This window comes from Centruroides vittatus, unplaced genomic scaffold, assembly GCF_030686945.1.
Source record: "Centruroides vittatus isolate TY-2023 unplaced genomic scaffold, ASM3068694v2 contig_351, whole genome shotgun sequence".
NCBI lineage: Eukaryota > Metazoa > Arthropoda > Arachnida > Scorpiones > Buthidae > Centruroides > Centruroides vittatus.
Genome location: NW_027122174.1, coordinates 123,200 through 142,163, shown reverse-complemented (window position 1 = coordinate 142,163; position 18,964 = coordinate 123,200). Strand labels below are relative to the sequence as shown.

General features: G+C 35.1%; 1 pseudogene; it reads left to right on the top strand.

The window, feature by feature from the left end:
• The first annotated feature begins 5,387 nt into the window (after positions 1-5,387).
• Positions 5,388-18,964, top strand: part of LOC136974602 (uncharacterized) — a 33,110-nt pseudogene continuing 19,533 nt past the window's right edge.

The following is an 18,964-nucleotide window of genomic DNA, read 5'->3' as shown; positions in this document are numbered from 1 at the left end:
AGAATTTCAGAAATTTTCGATTAAAGGCACAGGAGTTATTTCGCTTCAAAGTGGGTTAAAAATCATGCTCCCTCCACACGCGCACTAACATCAATACGTACGGAATAAAACCCCGACTGTTTTGCATTTCTCGACGTTTCAAGGTCTCGTAACGTAAAAAAATGTAAATATCTCGAGGATCAATGTTTGACCAATCGCCATACTTTCTCTCTGTTTTATTACAGCGAAGAAATTAAAACCAAATACAACTGAACAACTTTAGATTGTTTTATTACAAAGAAAACTTTTACTCATCCGCATTTAAATCTTTACAATATCCTATGAATGGAAGAAAACCCGTGAAATAAAAAAAAAGCAAGATGGTCCCGACCAGTTCTGTCTTTTCCAGGTTTTAAACTACAATAATTCAATTGTAAATAAATAATTTTACCGTTTAAAAATAATTTTGATCTAGTAAATAAATAAGATATTAAGCTGAAGAAATTGTAATATCTGGTGTAAAGTCGGTCTTAACTTAATGTAACATCAGAAACACACACACACACACACACACATACACATATATATATAAAGTTCAGATTTTCCAATTATAAATAAATAAGAACAATTGAATTGATTAAAGACAAAAAATAAAAATAAAAAGTTATTCTACATTTCTAAGAATAAATGCCCTCGTTTATTATAAAAATATATTGTAATTTTCCTTAGATTAAATGACATAATTTGAATTTCTTATGAAATTTGATAATTTAATTAAAGTTTTTCTTCTCGTATACTACAAATATAATTTATGGATTCGTGTAATTTTGACTGTAATTTTCAAGTTTCAATTAATTGTAAAAGACAATTGATGTAACCCAATAAAGGAATACTTTATAAATTGAGTAAGCGCTATTCTTAGCAACTAATTTCGCATGTATCGTATTTTACGGACTATAAGACGCACTTTTTTCTTTGAAAAATTGCCTCCAAAATTCAGGTGCGTCTTATAGTCCGTAAAATACGGTAGGTAAGTATGGATAGCGTGAAAAATGCCTCATACGTACATTAAGGCTATTTTCTCATCGAAGTTTATGCTAAAGTTTCAAATTTATTATTATTGTTGTGATTTTCCATATTTATTATGATGATAATTGTCAATTTTTAGAAAAATATTGATATTTTTGGAGCCGTGCGTATTTGTAATGATAGACAAGGCACCAAAGCACACGGACGGAAAAGATGCCCCGAAAGGGAGACATCCTCTTTGCAGATTGTCCGCAGATGTCTCTAATTTCTACGGGAAATTAGTCACATTTACCCGAAAACGCCACGTGACCAGTCCGTTAGTGAAGTACGAACCCGCGATCAATTAGCAATTTTCGGTGGTTTATCCACTCGGTCCCTTTTTTCGCCCCGCGAACATTAAGAGGGCGTGTTTCGAGTTCCACGACAAAGCGGGCAATGCCGGGGGATGGGGCTTGACTTGTCCGGGACAGATTACCCCGATAAATGTTCAAAATATGCAAAGAAAAACTAATTCTTCAATTAGTTTATATAAATCAATTAGAATTCACTTTGAGTTTGCGTTCTAATTAAGTGATTTTTAAGCGGGCACTCGGAAGTAGTCGTAACTCTAAACAATAAATTATGCGGATGCGCGATTTAAATGCAGGTATCATTAATTATTTATATCTGGAATATTTGAAAAATTACTATTTATAATTCGTCTATTGTTTAAACGAAGAGAAATAAATGGCACTCTTCGACCAGACGAAAGATATTCGTTTTAGATAAGTTATCTTTATCGTTTTTTGTACTTTTATATGGCATAATTAATCTTATAATGTTGAAAAAATTATAAGTAGAGGAGAATCTCCCTACCAACATTTATTTTTGGCATTAAATTTAACTTTAAAATTTAAATTTCTAAGAACCGTAATCGATTTTACCTGTTAAAAAATTCATTATACTTCATTTATACAAAATACGACCGTGATAGTTGATAGAAGCGATAAAGTAACCGAATTTACTTTTGATTTTCGTATAATTTTCATCTTTTAAACTTTTAGACTACAGCACACTCTTCTACTAAATTCGTATTACGTTCACTTAAAAATATTGCTGCAGCTGCTCCTGCTACGCCTATGCCTCGGAACTTTCTTGCCATAATACACGCTTAGAATTCCTCGTATAAAATTCTGTAAAAATGTACACAAATCGTGGCTAAACTAATCGTGCAGTTCTATTCGGTTCGATTGAAGCGCGCGACCTAAAAAACATATAAAACCTCCTATAAGACTATAGTTCATACGATATAATGCGCAGGAACCAGGAGATTAACTATCCTACGCGATGCGCACGAGCCTGATAAACGTATAGATGATCCTACACATAAACAGACTTCTATAAACTGAAAATGCGACTAAATTTCTACGCTAAAAAGCCCACCATCGTTTTAAATTATATTATTTAAACATTTAAAGCGTACAATCAATTTTAACACGATTAAAAATTGATTTTGATTCCTTAATGTTCCAACTTATTTATAGAAGACGATTTAAATCGTTCCTAGAAGAATATGACTACATATTCTATTCCAATTATCAGACATCCCTCATGTTTCCCTTTCATTCGATATCGGAACAGTTACAGGTCGCTAGGACAACTGATTAAATTAGAAGATAAAACGCAACAGCTTCTAATTGCTTAAAGGGAAGATATGGAAGTATCCGAGTCGGCAACGTCATACTCATTAACCGCTGTCATAGGTTAATTATGAACACTATTAGGAACATCGGCGAGGTCAATCGATGTCAACAATGATAAGTAAGTAGCCGATTTTGATCCGAAAAAAGGATGTGTTACTTTAATACTCTCTATCCGGATGTTTAATTTTTATGTTTGCTCCCCCTTTTTGCGTTAAAGATTAGGAAACTTCCTTAAAAGCAACGTCGATTCGCGCATTTATAGTTTAAAAAGTAACACACAACCTCGATCTTGTGTAATTCATAAATTTTATTGAGAATAATCTTGCTTAATTTAATCAATTTTATTTAAAACTTTTATTTGTTTATGTAGTTAATTGTATTTGACGTCTCGAAATAATTTTATATATTTATAATTTTAATTATGTTCAATTTGTTAACATTTGCATTATTTTAGTTAATATTTTTGAATTTAATTAAATTTAAAGTTTTAAATTTTATTTAATACAACTACAATAAATGTCATTTTTTCTAATTACCATTAACGGTTTTAAAATTTTATCGATTTATTGAAATTTACAAATTTATAACAATAAATAAAAAATTGTTCCGTTTCTGGTTGTTATCAATTACTCAATTAAACTTAATTGCGTTTAATAAATTAATTACAATTAAAATAACACGAAAGAAAATAAATGTATTTAATTGTAGACAATAGAATGATTATTTTTTAAATTAATTCATTTAAAATTTCATCGGCCATGTTTATTCGTTAATAAGTGATGTAGTTAATAATAGAATTTATTTAATAATACTAAAATCATTACTTAAGAAAATGATTGACGTAAGACATGGTAAATTTGATTATTTAAGATTTTAAAGTTAAGTCGTAATTGACTGGACAGTAAAACAAATGCAACAATCGTGATGAAACTTAGGCATTTCGATCAGTTTCCTTACAGCATTAGTTAGTCATGTAGCGGAGAAACACGGAATTCAATTACAGCATAATTAAATTAGTTTAAAAAATTCATTTCAAATTCAAAGAATACAGAGTAAACTACTTATAAAAACAAAAGAATAGTTCGAGTTTATTAAGATAGGCGATTTTACGAAGTAGGGCCAATTTCCATTGGTCAATTTTTAGAATTAAGGTAAACTTTTTTATTAAAGTTTAGTCATTTTTATGTGTAAGAATATCAAAATTGTTTAATATGCATTGAATTATATAGATAAATGTATATCTTACGAAAATAACAGGAAAATGAGCAGGAAAAGGATGTTTTTCATTGGAAAAACATTTGATAAAGTATTTATATATAACTTTACGTATAGAAAGTGTAAAGTGTAAATGTAGCGTTAAATTTATTTTGCATACAAAAATATAAAGAATCGTCCAATCGTGTAGGATATTTAATCTTAAGCCAAACATTCGTTTTAATCTTTGCCTCAATCCTGTAGTCTAAACTTGGATTTCTGGCACTCGCTACGTCATTTTTACACTAGCCGTTCGCTGTTGTTGAAGACTGTAATCCCATTTACTGTTTAATGCATAATATTGTACTCTGTCTCTTAGCGTAATAAAAGAGTGAAAACATTTGTCTAGAAAAAAAGATAAAGACGGAAGGACCAAAATGGTTGGCGAATATTCTCCGAGGAATATTTAAAGTACAGACAAAAGGACACTAGTTTCGTGAAATGCCTGATCGTACCTGTTCGCTTATAGTCGAAAGCGCTGAAAGATTTAAATCGCATTACGGTTCTTTGGTGTGCTAACACGCGAGTCTTTATGTATGAAAAAAGTAAAACTCCCACATGTTTTAAGAGTATGGAATATTCACATGTGGATTTCTTAAATACATGCCTGAAGGGCAACTGACGCTTTTAGCAAGACGATATAAACTTGAAACAGAAGATTGTTGTTTAGTTTAAAACTACTACAGGTGGTAAAATAAAGATTTTTTGATATTTCTGATTATGAACGCCTCCTTGTGTCGATAACCAATACACCGATAAGTCCACGTAGACAATTTTTTAAAATAAAGTACGATTAAGGACAGTAAGGCACTTAAATTTACACAAGATTGTTCTGTAGGTAGACAAGTATGCAACACATTCACGTGTTAATGACATTAAAAGATATAGTAATATTTCTGCCTGCGAATACATCAGTCAAGCGATGTCTAATTTAAGGGCATAGGTCTAGCTTGTTACGAAAGTAAAATATATACCAGAACTTTGGAAGTAGATGATAGTCTGCAGCATCAAACAAAAAAATAGGTTAATGGATATAATTATAAATAAAGAAGATCGAAGCATAATGGGAAAGCAATTAGAAGTTGGGGAGACATTTACAAAAATAGTATATACGTGTCCTCGCCCGTTACATAGGAGAAACAGGAAGAAGATTGGAATAAAAGGTTAAAGGAACACTAGGCGGCAGTCCGTTTAAAAAGACAAGAATCACCACGGTACCAGCACTATAATAGTTTTAATTGTAAAATTAATACAAATAATGTTGAAATTTTATACGAGGCTAAAAATTGGTTAAAAAGACGAATCCTTGAACATTTCTGTATTAAAAATTATGCAAATGTAATTAATTTAAATACGGGTATGACTGTAGATGCATGCTGGGACGATATAGTCCAGTATAAAGGAACGACAGTTGGCGAATCAATGTATACATGATCTAATTGCTTAAAGGAAAGATATGGAAGGAACATCTGAGCCGGCAACGTCATACTCATTAACTGTTGTCATAGATTAATCACGAACACTATTAGGAACACCGGCCAGGTTAATCGATGTCAACAATGGTAAGTAAGATTATCCGATGATAATAGTCTGACTTTTGACGAATGTTCAGTTGCGAGTAGTTTCGCGAGTCCTTCGTCGTGGCATACGGAAAGATGTGTTTCGGGCTGTTTATGGAGGAATTTCATTCACAAAAAGAAAATATTGCCAAAACAATCTGCAAATAACGCTGAAAATATTATTATTATAATTAATAAAATTCTAAACTAATTATTAAATTTAACTCGAAACGTTTTAAATTATCCTTCAATGCACTCGATTATTGTTATCTCTATAGGCTAGCCGCACAGCGATTACAATTAGCCGTACATACTGTAGGTAATTTTAATAATAGCGATGTTGAGGCCGAAGTTTTAAACGCAAAAACGTGTACGTCGGAAGTTTGACAATGGCGTTTGGAAAGTCAGTGGAATCGTGCTCGACATTCCAAACGCCATTGTCAAACTTCCGACGTACACGTTTTCGCGTTTAAAACTTCGGCCTCAACATCGCTATTTAATGGTATAGACTCAGCACCGGATCCAATAGGTGCGAGGCCCGATTAATTTTTTTTTGCTGGGCCCCTCAAACTTTAAATAACAAAATTTATTTAACAGTTAATTTACATATTGAAATATGTTGTTTTATTTTTAATAATAATATACTTAGATATTTATTTTTGTAACATCGCTCCAATCGCCTGAAATCCGGCTCTGGGTATAGTCTAATTTAATTTGCATATTTAGGATAAGCGTTAATAAAAAGTCCCCACTCCTTGCTACGATAAAACTGAATTTCGCATAAACTTCTATTGTTACTGGGCTGCAGCTTTTAAAATGCAGACCTGTAGATTCCTACAGTCGTTCGTTCGTCTGTCCTTAATCTCGAGAACGGAGTTAGATAGATGAAAATCGAGACCAGACATGGAAGGCTCGGGGTCCGCAGATCCCAATTACCTATATAAGAACTTCCGGTCTGGATCGGAAGTCAAGTGAGTTTTTAATTAAAATGTAATAAAAAAATTTCGGTCCGGCATTGGACGATGTCGCAATAAGTAATTACTCGTTCCGATAATGTAATTTATGACGGGAGTTACGTCTAAATATTACTTAACATTATAACGAAATCATACTTTTAAATTTAATTTTGTATAATTATCTGTGTTTTGTATCTTGTTCGTTAAGGTATCGCGGCCGCTTCTTATCATAAAAAGTATTTGATACGATTAGACAGATCAAGGTGAAACTTTATCGCCATTCGCTTAACAATAAAAAAAACTAAGTGAATTTGATCAGATCGTCCCATTCATTATCGAAAAACCTGCCTTAGAGCAAATAGTAAACGCCAGAATGGCGCTAAACCTCTTTACCATATTACGTCATTTCCGGTAGGTCGTATTTTGAAGCCTGTTCTAGGCCTAGGGTTCTGTTGGATATTTTAGAGCGCAATAAAGGCTAAAATTATTTATTTTATTCTCTTTTAAGGCTTTACAATGGCATTGCTGGCTATTTTTATTAGGTACTCTGACCCGTTTCTTTCGAAATGAGAGTCTTACGACTTAGCATACTTGTTTCCTCTATAGCAGTTGAAAGGGAACTTTTTTACTGTTATATAGGCCTACACTATCTGAAATCATTCGCGGCTCTGTATAAAGATGAGGTAGAGCAGGAATGGGCAATCTTTTTCTACGTAAGAGCCGCATTTCAAAACGTTTGAACTGACGCGGGCCGCATACAAGAGAAAAGAAAAAATCGCAATTATTTATTCACATATAATTATAAATTAGCATAGGCATATTTAATTTAACTTTTGGAACTGATGTAAACGTAACATATCGGAAATATTTGGTTAAATATTAGTCGCTGCTAGCTTTAAATTAGTTTCGATGTCTGTTAGCTGGATTTTGTTTTAATTTTTACTAAATTCTTTGTGGAAAAACTATTCGCATGCACAAGTTGTAGAAAATAACATTTGAATTTTTGCTGCATACTTCCTTAAGCTGGGAAATCGATATATTTATTCATATTTTACGCGGGTCGCGGGTTGCCCATCCCCGAGGTAGAGTATAATTTTAAAGACGTGTTATCGTTCTAATCTACCCAAATAATATCCTAAGACTATTACTATAGTATGTGTTTGTAAATTAATTTGTAAATACTGTATGTATAAAGAAAGTAGAAAATAACTAGGCATTGAGAAATCGTTGTAGTTTCTATATTTCTAATGCAAAAATGGTTAAATTTATCTGACCTCACTAAATGAAAATACCGATGCATACTTTAAATTCAACGTAGGTACCGGCGCTATCCACCAACTTCCTCAAACCACCGGGATCGGAAGCCACAGATCGCAGACTTTTATAGAAATTCGTGTGGGACGTTAATGTTAACGTCCCGATCCGTGCTTCAAATTTTTCCAGTGTTCGAGGTTTTCTTCGGACTTCATCTCGTGAAAGACTTCCAAGCAGTGCCACCTCGCGCCCTCTGACATTTTTCTCCGGAGTAGACAAAGGAGGAAGCGTACCGAAATTTAGAACTGACCGTATAACAATTTCTCAATGCCTAGTTACTTTCCAATCACCCCTTATATAAATATACAAATACTGAATGGGCCTTTTAGATATAAGGATATACAACTGACTTTTTATGACTGGTATAATTTTCCAGCAAACAATTCCAGAAAAATAGTAAAAACAAGTATCTACATTTAAACAAATACGCATCCACAGTTTAGAATGCGTAATTTTGACTGTACGGCAAATCATATCCTAAAACCAAACAATTCGTTCGATTTTTCGGATATTATTTGTATTGTCTAATGGCGGCTTTTAAGGCGCGTCACAATCTATTGAAATGAAACACAAAGTATCTGCCTTCTTATGTCAGTATTTCGACAAATTAAACCCTATCAGGTAGTTCAAATGCACGTAAATGAAGTTATTATATTCTTCTTTAACAACGTAAGTTAAATATTTACTGTATCAGCGAGTGTAATGTGTTTTAAGAATTCTAGTTACACAAATATATACGAGTTCCTCTTTCTTTAAAAGGAGCAAATGGCTCGACACAAATGGCTCATGGACGTAAACGATAATGACGAAATTTGTGTCGTTTATTTTGTAGAAAGACACATTTCAACAGTTTAGCTATCTTCTTTGTGTTTTATCACGTTGTGAACGTGATAAAACACAAAGAAGATAGCTAAGCGTAAATTATAAGATAGTGACACACACACGCCCTAAGAAAAGGCCATCTATCAAACGTCTTTCGGGAGAAAATATTTGAATTGAAATAACGTGACTTTTGGTTTGCATCAGACGTTCGTATATCGGGGTTTCCATATCCGGTCTCCTCTTTCGCCTTTCTGACTTACTTTTCGAAATTAGGGAAAGACAGACAGACGTACGGACAAACAATAGTGGTAACTTATAGGTCAATTATTTTTTCAAATTGCAGTTCGATTAAGTTATTATAGAGAGAACGATCTTTTCCTGTTGACTCGAAAAACGCTGTCTATTTGGAAAAATTCGTAATGACTTCCTTTACGAGGAATTTGTCCTCCATTCGCAAGTTTGCATCTGATAAACTTAAGCGGACAACTATTCCGAAACAGTTGAGCATATTCTGCCGAACATCTATAGCAGTGCTATTACTTAAGGTCTTAAGGTGTTGAATAGGGAATTCATCTGCGTTTCGTAAGCAGCACGCAGGCAAAAGTAAATGTAGAGGCGCGCCTTATGTTGTTAATGCACAGGCTAAGTCTACGTCCCACGGGGCAGCATCCAGCGACCCGGGCGAAAAGAATCTTTGTAGGCGCTTCCAACTCGCCAGCGACTTCTGTCCAGAGTGGACGCGTGTTGTTTATAAGATGGCGGCCAGAAGACTCGGTCGAATGCCACTATGGAAAATACAACAAGCATTAAAACGGTAAATTTGAAAGGTAAATGTTATCACTAACTAGATACACAACAAATTATTCTCTGAAGATTCTTTATACAAGTTTAAAAAAGTAATTTTTAAAATGTCACATTTATACAAAATCAGAAATTTATTAAATTACGTAAAAGCTTATTAATTAAAGTACAAACAACATATATACACAATTTATTTATCTACAAAATCAGCCATTTTTTTCTTTGGAAGCGGCTATCAAATTTGCTTGGCTGCCAAGCAAATTTGCAATATATTTATGTAATAGCGCGTGTGGAAGCGTCATATGGTGGTCGCTGCACGCTAAACGCGGTTACTCCGGACGCGCACATTTGCTCGAATCGGTATGTCCGCTCCGCTTGGAAGCGCGTTGACGCGTAGGACGTAGCCTAGCAGTAAAAATCTACGCCGCGATCACTTGTTACTGTTAGCTCTAGCTTCATTCTCCAAAAGTAATAATTTGTATGCAATTGAAAGGTATTGTAAGCTACCAACCACTCGATTTAACTGAAAATTCATTGTTTAACAGAAGCTGCAGCAGCTGTTGAATTCAGAATGTAGATAAAAATAAAAAATTAAATCTATCGATGTTTTAGCTGCGATTTCTAAAGCGGAATGCGTCTTACTCTTATCGGTTTATTTTCACAATATGACGCAGCAATATTGTGAAATAAAATTGATAACGGCAGCAAGACGTGCGCTATTAGATAAACACAATTCGAAAGATTTAATTTACCATCTTAAAATTTATAGTTTCAATTAATATCGCAAAATCAACTTATTTACTATTTTTATATGGAAGCTTTGAGCTTCTGTATGTCTAGTCCTTTGAAGACGAGACACACAGGAAACTTTGAAGGATAATTATAAAAGCATAAACGAGTACTGTATAACGATAACACAAAACCCGAACACGTAAACAATGAATAGGAACAGAAAAGCAAACACAGCAACACCAACCACGAGCAGCTAACCTATTCATTTAGTGTTAACCGGGTCGAACACTACACGATTTTGCCGCCCAATGACGTCCGTTGGCTCATTTTGACGTCATTAAAGTGTTGCCCGACGTGGAAGTCGACCGTCGCTAGTTTTCCGAAAGTTCCGAAAACATTACTAGTTGCCGCCAACAGTCAATCAGGGTCGTCTCTGGATGAGGCAGCCATTTTTATTAGGAAGTGCTTTATCGTGTGACTGGTTGCTGGAAAAAAATAATGCCTAGTGTTCGCTCTCTCCTCAAATATTGTCAGGCAAGAAACCCGTCTCCCAGAAAAATCGTGTAGTGTTTACCTGCTTTAATCTATTGTTTTATAATAATGCGTATTCGCGTTTAATTAATAATCTATAAAATGTAAAATGAAATTGTCCAATAAACAATGATAAATAATAACGACTGCGTTCAGTAGAATCAACAGCTCGAATGCGATTGTTCTTGTTCAGGTATAGAGGTTGTAGATTCCAATGGTGTTTTAATCGTTATTTACGTGATTGAGATGAGTAGAGAGAGAGGGTCAAGAGAATAGAAAATGGAAAATGGGTGGAGTAGAGAGCTCGGATGGAGAGAAGAGCAAGTAGAAGTATTCTAGATTGGTTGAGTGTTTTTTCGAACAAGTACTGTATATAGAAGCGTTACTTCAGAAAATATAAAATAATAAATTTATGTATTGCATATGTGTATATAAAATAAAGAAGTAAAATATAGTTTAATTAATTTTAATTTTTTACAGAAAAGTTTACCGCGAAAAATAAAACATGTTTGTACTTTCTGCTAATTGTTTCCACTACAGTCTTTTTATGTTTCTATTACCGAACGAATGCCATATTTTATAAACGTTCAATTAGAATTTATAAAAATTACGTCGAAGCTCCAGAACCGGGTTTCTTGGTTTATTCTGAAGAATGCCAAATACCCGATTTCGATCCCTACGACGAAACAGTCAAACGTTTCATACAAGTGCAAGAAAGATTAAATTGTTCAAAAAAATATCCTTCATTCACATTCACTCGAGGAAATCGGTTGTTTCTGAACACATCTCACGAAATTTTTCAAGAAAATAACATTTATTGCTGCTACAGACCATTTTATCGGCCGTACGAAGCAAAGCGAGATAACGAAATTAGGTAATTCACAACTGTAAAATTACGAAAAAAATCCTGTGAATTTAACACCAATATATTGTTTCTTCTATTGTTCTAGGTATGAAAAGAGATGCGTAAATTTCACCAGGGAAACAACAGTTAACGACGAGTTTGTGTTAGTAGAATGCAGGAAAAATAAAACAATTATTTATAAAATATTCCACAGCTTCATCCACGATAAACCATGGGTAGAAGCGAGGAACACGAGGATTAAGCAATTATTAAAGAAGAAAGACTTGTATAGCGTTATGATCATCGGAATAGATTCAGTATCGCGTTTGAATATGCACAGGCAGCTGCCAAACACTTTGGAGTACTTGAAGACCAATATGGATGCCATCGAAATGTATGGCTACAACAAAGTTGGAGATAACACTTTTCCTAATCTGATTCCTCTTCTAAGTGGTTATCACGAGAAAGAAATTGCGTTCTGTAGAAAAAATGATAAAGTTGTCATTGATAATTGCCCGTTGTTATGGAAGAAGTTCCAGGAATTTGGCTATAGGTAAGGTGTAAGCAACATCTCTGTATATTTATTAAAATAAATTTCATATAAATGCTAATGAGATATACTTTTGAGATAGTAATATCTAATAGGACAATTTTAAACATCGAGCAATACAATTATTTAAGGATATAACTTTATTTTTAAGCACACGTGAGCGAAACTGTATGTGTTTTCATTTGCAATAAAAATGCTGACGAACTTGAAATACAAGATGCTGGTATGGTACGGTCAAATTTCAATTCAACGCCATTTCTTTTCGAGGGTGGAACATCGAGGTCGGGTTGTACAGTACTCGGTACGCAATTCTTCGGTAGAACGAAAGCACACACGACGTCTAGACCGAGTGACTAAAACAATTAAGGCGTGTATCTGGCTCGAGTACAGTATAGACCAATCTTCGAGAGTGGATTGATTCTAGTCGCCATTACTCCACACTTCACAGGCGAAGTGACGTGATCGCGAGTGTAATGACCGGGAACTGAGACTGGCATATTGCGTCGATCTCAGAGGTATTTAAGGTTTCTTGGGATTTTTAATTGAAAAAAGGGCGTAGTCTTTTTGGAGAACGTTACTAATGAAACAAATTAAAAGGGGAATGGATACACCAAATACTCAAGCTACCCACACTATCCGCACTTTGTTACACGTATCTCGTGTAATTAAAACAGATAAGACTAAATCTGTGGTCGATGTACAGTACCTTTCAGTCACGTGGCTAAGAAGCACGTTTGCAGTCTAAAAGCAGCTGCAAACCAGGCAATGCCGTCACTTTCGACGTGACGTCAGAGACAATTTTTATGGTCACGGTCGGATAGATTTATAAATTTCAGTAAAATAAATGAAATAATTTATATTCTTACATCTATGAAATCCACGAAATAGATTTCGGTTTTATGATTCCAACGTATCGAAGATCTGGCCGAACCGTGACAATGATCACGGCACGATCGCGTGCCTTCCTTTGTTTTCTACGGCGCATGCTTATTTCTAGCAAACTTTGAAATGCGCCGGGCATCGCCGATCGTCGCCCGAAAAATCCAACTTGTGGGAAGCGTGGAATGGATCACCCGCTTTCTATCGAAGGTATGGCGTAGAGTGACGCACCTCATTAATTGTTCATCGGGTTCAGCCTGTGTCGATGAATGAATTTTCCAACACAAACTCGGCGATGAAATACCAAATCTTAACCACTCAGCTAGCGATGACTTTAGGAAACTCTTCGATACTTACACCCCGACAAGTCGATGGTCGATGGCGACCAAACAATCGACGGTCGCCCGGTCGACCATCGATTGCTTAGATATTGCTAGTTTACGGCGGTCTTAAAGGAAAAAAGTCACCATATGCAAATCACCAAAATGCGTGACTAATCGCCTTGTACTTTGGCGTTTTCAAATTATTTGGAACGAAACACGTCTGTGAAAAATTGCGTTTTCTTTTCATTTCCTTTTATTTGAAGTTTTCATTTGAAAAATATACAGTTTTCAGTCTGTTTCTATCTCTAAATTGAAGTCTAGAAAAATTTATGGTACCGGGAACATTCACAATCGATCAAGAAAAACGAAAAACACGTTTCTAAATCACTTTCTCAAGTGTTTGCAAGGGTGTTCAGAAGATTGCGTAAAAACTTCGACGATGACTTGTCGGGGTGTAAGTATCGAGGAGTTTCCTAAAGTCATCGCTAGCCGAGTGGTTAAGATTTGGTATTTCATCGCCGAGTTTGTGTTGGAAAATTCATTAATCGACACAGGCTGAACCCGATGAACAATTAATGAGGCGCGTCACCACTCACTCGTCTCTAGTACAGCGCAGTATTTACGAAAAAGTATCAACGACTGCTTCGAACAATAACCACAAATTCCATTTGAAATTAAATAAACATTTTCGAAAAATTTAGCTCTGGGCATAAAGTTATAGGAACGAAATTATCATTTTGTCTATAGTAATAATCTGAAAGCTGCATAAGTTGCGTAGCAATTGCGCAAAGCAGTGGCAGGCAATTTGAATCTTCGCAAAAGCCCATAGACGCGCTAAATGAGGGCCGATTACTTTTATCGAATAACACACATTATTCACAATTATTCGAAATACAATTAGTTAATTGCCAGGTGCTTGCGATTCTTAACATTTTATTACAAATTAATAATTGAATGGTTTTTAAAAATTAATACAGTAACGTCTACTAATGTGTTTTAACCAAAGTTTAATTTCAGAACCTTCTATGCGGAAGATACTCCTCGCATTTCCACCTTTAACTACGTAAAACCCGGATTTAGCAAGCAACCCACCGATTACTATTTCCGTCCATTTATTTTAGAAGCTGAAGATAATCTAGGATGGAACTTTCGAGGAAATTGTTACCAATGTGTTGGTCCTATTTCGGAAACGGAAGCGGTCTTATCGTGGTTAGAATCTTTTGCTAAAAATTTCAATACTCGTTCGTACTTCGCCTTCGCGTGGATCAACAGCCTGACTCACGACTTCCTCAATTATAGCTCTTACGGCGACAGTTATTATGCAGATTTCTTTCGAAGATTACACGAATCGGGAGATTTGAAGAACACTGTGGTCATTTTCATGAGTGATCACGGCATGCGGTGGGGCCCTATCAGAAGCACTTACATCGGCAGATTAGAAGAAAGGTTACCCGCTGTCCTGATATCTCTTCCTCCTACTTTTCGAGAAAAGCACCCTGATTTAATGCAAAATGTTCAGATTAATGCATATAGATTAACAACTCCTTTCGACCTGTTTGCTACGCTAAATAATCTATTGAATATTCAAGAAAATACTCTCCAAATGGATTATTGGTCCGTACCTGACGAAATTGCATCGGACTACATTCGCAGAGCTCGATCTATTTTTGAAGTCGTCCCGAAAAACCGCAGCTGCAGCGATGCTTCTATTGATGAACATTGGTGTACGTGCCAACAATCAAAAAGCGTATCGGTTACGAACGAAGAGGTGGTCCACGTAGCCGATTATCTACTAGAAATACTAAATGGCAAATTGAGGAATTACGTCAAGTGCGCTACATTAGCGAGGAAGGACATCGTCGATGCTCGAATGCGGGCTCCTTCCGAACATTTAGCAGCTACCGAGGAGTATGACATATTTGATTATTCGGTGACATTGAGAACTATACCAGGGAATGGGTTGTTCGAAGCAACTGTTAGATTTGTTCCTAAAAATCATACTCATGCTCTTTTGGGTGATATCTCGCGATTAAATCTATACGGTAATCAATCTTCTTGTGTACAAAATGCTAATATAAGGAAATATTGTTATTGTAAATAAATTATTTATTTATTGAGAATCTAATTCTTTACTTCTTATTTATTTATTAGTGAAATTTTCCGTTGTAGGTTGTGTGTTATTTCGATATAGTAGTTTTGATGCATGACACTAATTTGTTGAATATTTATAAACAATTATAGAGGGAAAAACAAGATTTAAAAGTATTAAAAATACTTTAAATACTCACATTCTCTATTATACAGTCTTTATCAATTGTAAAGATGTGTTACGCACTAAAATTGATAATATGCCGAATATAATAAGCTTCGAGGCTCAATTCTATCTGCAGCTCATCGTTAACGAGGAGGCGATGCATTTGAAGTGTATTTTCCTTTTCAATGTCTTTCGTGACATAAATGCCATATCATCGTATCTGGTTAATGCGGAGGAGGCATAAGAGAGCCTAAGAAGGCATAAGAGGCCTTCTTCACATCGACACGAGGCAGTTTACCTGGGGATAGTGAATGAAGAGTAACATTGAACAGTGTAAGTTTAAAGTTAAGAGGAAACAAACTTCTAGCAGTTTTCTTCTTTATAGAAGATCATTCTTTGATAAGAGTTTAATTAAATATCCGAAATTTGTTCTTTTAATAAAAGTTTATTAAAAGGTGTTTTACTTAGAAATTGTGTGATTCACTTCCTCGGTATAACGAGTCGTAGTTTACAAGAACGTCCAAAATTGACAAAGACATAATATATAAGCAATTAAGGACAAGAAGCACGCATTTAATCTTATTATATCTTCTATAGTTTACACTTACTAAAGGAAAGACAGATATTCCCTATATTTATAGTGATTCGGAATAAGATGGCAAGTGGGGGAAGAGGCCTTATTTTTGTTATTTTCAAACGGTGACGTCAGATGCTGTCACGTGTTTGTACGGTGGATCGTTGGGCCAATATCGAGAGCGGAAAGCGTAGTTGGCTACCGTTGCCACATTTTCTACATCCGAGAAGAATAAAAGCGAGGTAAGAACCAAGATTTTGCTGCGAAATGATTAGTTATTTTAAAACTAAAAGTTAAAATAGATTTTATTAAAAATTGCGCGATGTAGTTAAGGTTCCAAGATTTCCATTGTCAGCTACCGCCGGTCCCCATCGGACGAGCTAGAACACGAGCTATATCTAAAAATAGGCATCTTACCCCGACAAATGGGAAAGATGCCTATTTTTAATAAATTTTTGTTTTCTCGTTTTACTGCAGGATATGCATAGAAATTATATAAGGACTTCTCAGAAAGGTTTTTGGATTGATAAAAGCTTTCGGCTAGCTATAGAGCGCGTTAGAACGGGCGGGAACTTAACAACACTCATATACTGCGTTGTTACACTTACTATAAAGTAATTTGTACGACATACGCAATAAATTAAATTTGGTTAAGATATAATTGCATGATATTAATTTTCGAATATTTGTTATTTTATCCCAATGGCATTTGACATTTCACCCGGATACCCGGGGTGGGATGGCTAAAATGCCAGACGGTGAAAAAGTCGTCATTGCAAACTCGATGCATAATTATTTTTGATATACTCCAAAGTTTTATTTGAAAAACATACTCGAGAATATATTTTCGTTAGAGGCCTCCAAAACCCAAATTATCGCTATAATTTCATTCATAAGCATCTTCCCCATCCACTCTATATTTAAAACAAACATTAAGATTATTTCGTACTTCTAACACTTATATAAATCAAATACTATAATATAACAAATATTAAACGAAAATCATATAAAGAGTTTGTTATTTCAGCCTACCATTGTCACGTTTATCGCGATACTCGGATGGTAGGAAATGGCACACCTCCATTGGTCAAATAGATACCAATTGAAAATACGATATCTTAAATTTTTTAAGATATAGGGTATTTTTCTTAGTGTTAACTGTAAGGAACTGTATCATTCGCAGCCGAATATCCAACGGTAATCTGCTAACGAGTCAAATTTTACGAAAAACAAGCTAAATATTTAAATTGGACACCCTGGAAAGGACCACTTAAAACACAATACGGACGTGCTCGGCAGAGAATAAATTACAAATTTACGACCACCGAAATAAAATTTTTAACGACTAACATTTTCTCCCTACTTTTAGGGGCCATCGCCAGATTTCTTAAAACAGTTTTTAGAACATTCCATTTAAATTTTAAGCTTTGAAGAATTCTAAATACAAATTTAAAAAATAACTTATGAAAAATATGAGGTTAACAACAAATGAAAATACTGTATATACAATAAACTACGAGAGTATAACACAGAGCTGGTGAAATGAAATATAAACCAATATTTTTACTCGAATATCATTATCAACAAGGGCATGAACAATTCTTTGGAAATGTAATTAAATTTTAATACAGTCAAACCTGTTTTTATGCGGTCCTTTTTTGCGCGATTTTTTATTTGTGCGATATAGTTGGCGACTAGTCTCGTGCGATTCGTCATGTCTCACGTTGACTTATTATAGCTAAATAAACTTATTATAGCATAAATGAACTTATTATAGTAATATTATTGCACGAATATGCGAAAAATGAAATAATTCATTTTTTAAGTCAACAAAACACCACCTGGACAAAAATATGTAAAACAGACGATAGACCAGACGATGCAGTCAAGTGCTGACATCTGTTGTCAATAAATTCTATTTCGTACGGTTTTGAGTTATTTTCTGTGTGAGACTTTTTTATGCGGTCCCTGTTGACCGCAAAAAAATATTTTTTTAATTGTGTTGCGAAAACTATTTTTTATAGCCACTCGTGAAGTTTCGTGTGATTTTTTTATGCGGTCCCTATCCACCGCATAAAAACAGGTTTGACTGTATAATATAATATTGTGAGGGGCTAGCCGGGGGTACGGAGTTGGCAAAACTCATGTACGGCTTAACTCATGTACCACTTAATCGGCTTCTAGTCGATTAAAATGGCCGCGGAGTCGAAGGACGGCATCCTAAGACTTTAATGAGAAACGGGATTCCGCGAGGATCCCCTGTAAGTTGTTTTCCCGACACCGGTCTAGTTATAGCGTTAGGCTGCGACTATGCAGACGCGAGCGAGCGAATTTTCCGAGAGAGCGAGAATATGTGGCGAGAAGATGCGAGAAGCGATAAATATCAAACCCTGTTAGATATGTGCGAGAACAAGAAATTCGCTCTCGCCAGCGATATTTTTCGCTTTTCGCTTGTGCATGTTTTCCTTTGTAACAACTGTATCGCTCGCAACCTCTCGCTCGCTACTAAATTCGCGTCTGCATAGTCGCACCCTTAGGAACGTTAACATTCGTTGGCGAGGATCGCGAGTAAGTGGATAGGACGTAGGCCTGATGGCGAGACAAAGATGAGACCGTGTTTAAAAACAATAACAAGATTTAATAAAACAAATTAAATGGATTACAAAATGATATATTAAACCTATCTCGCGGGGAGAGAGAGAGAGAGTTTACATAAATCCGTAGTTGTATACTACCTTATCAAGTTCAGATGAGATGAGGTAACGAGAAATTTTCAGTTTAGAGTTGTTTTAAGAATCGGCGGATACCTTCAACGGCGGTCTTCCTGGTTTGGAACTGATTTTCTCTTCTCGAGGATCGACGGCCAACTCCTCGCTCAGAG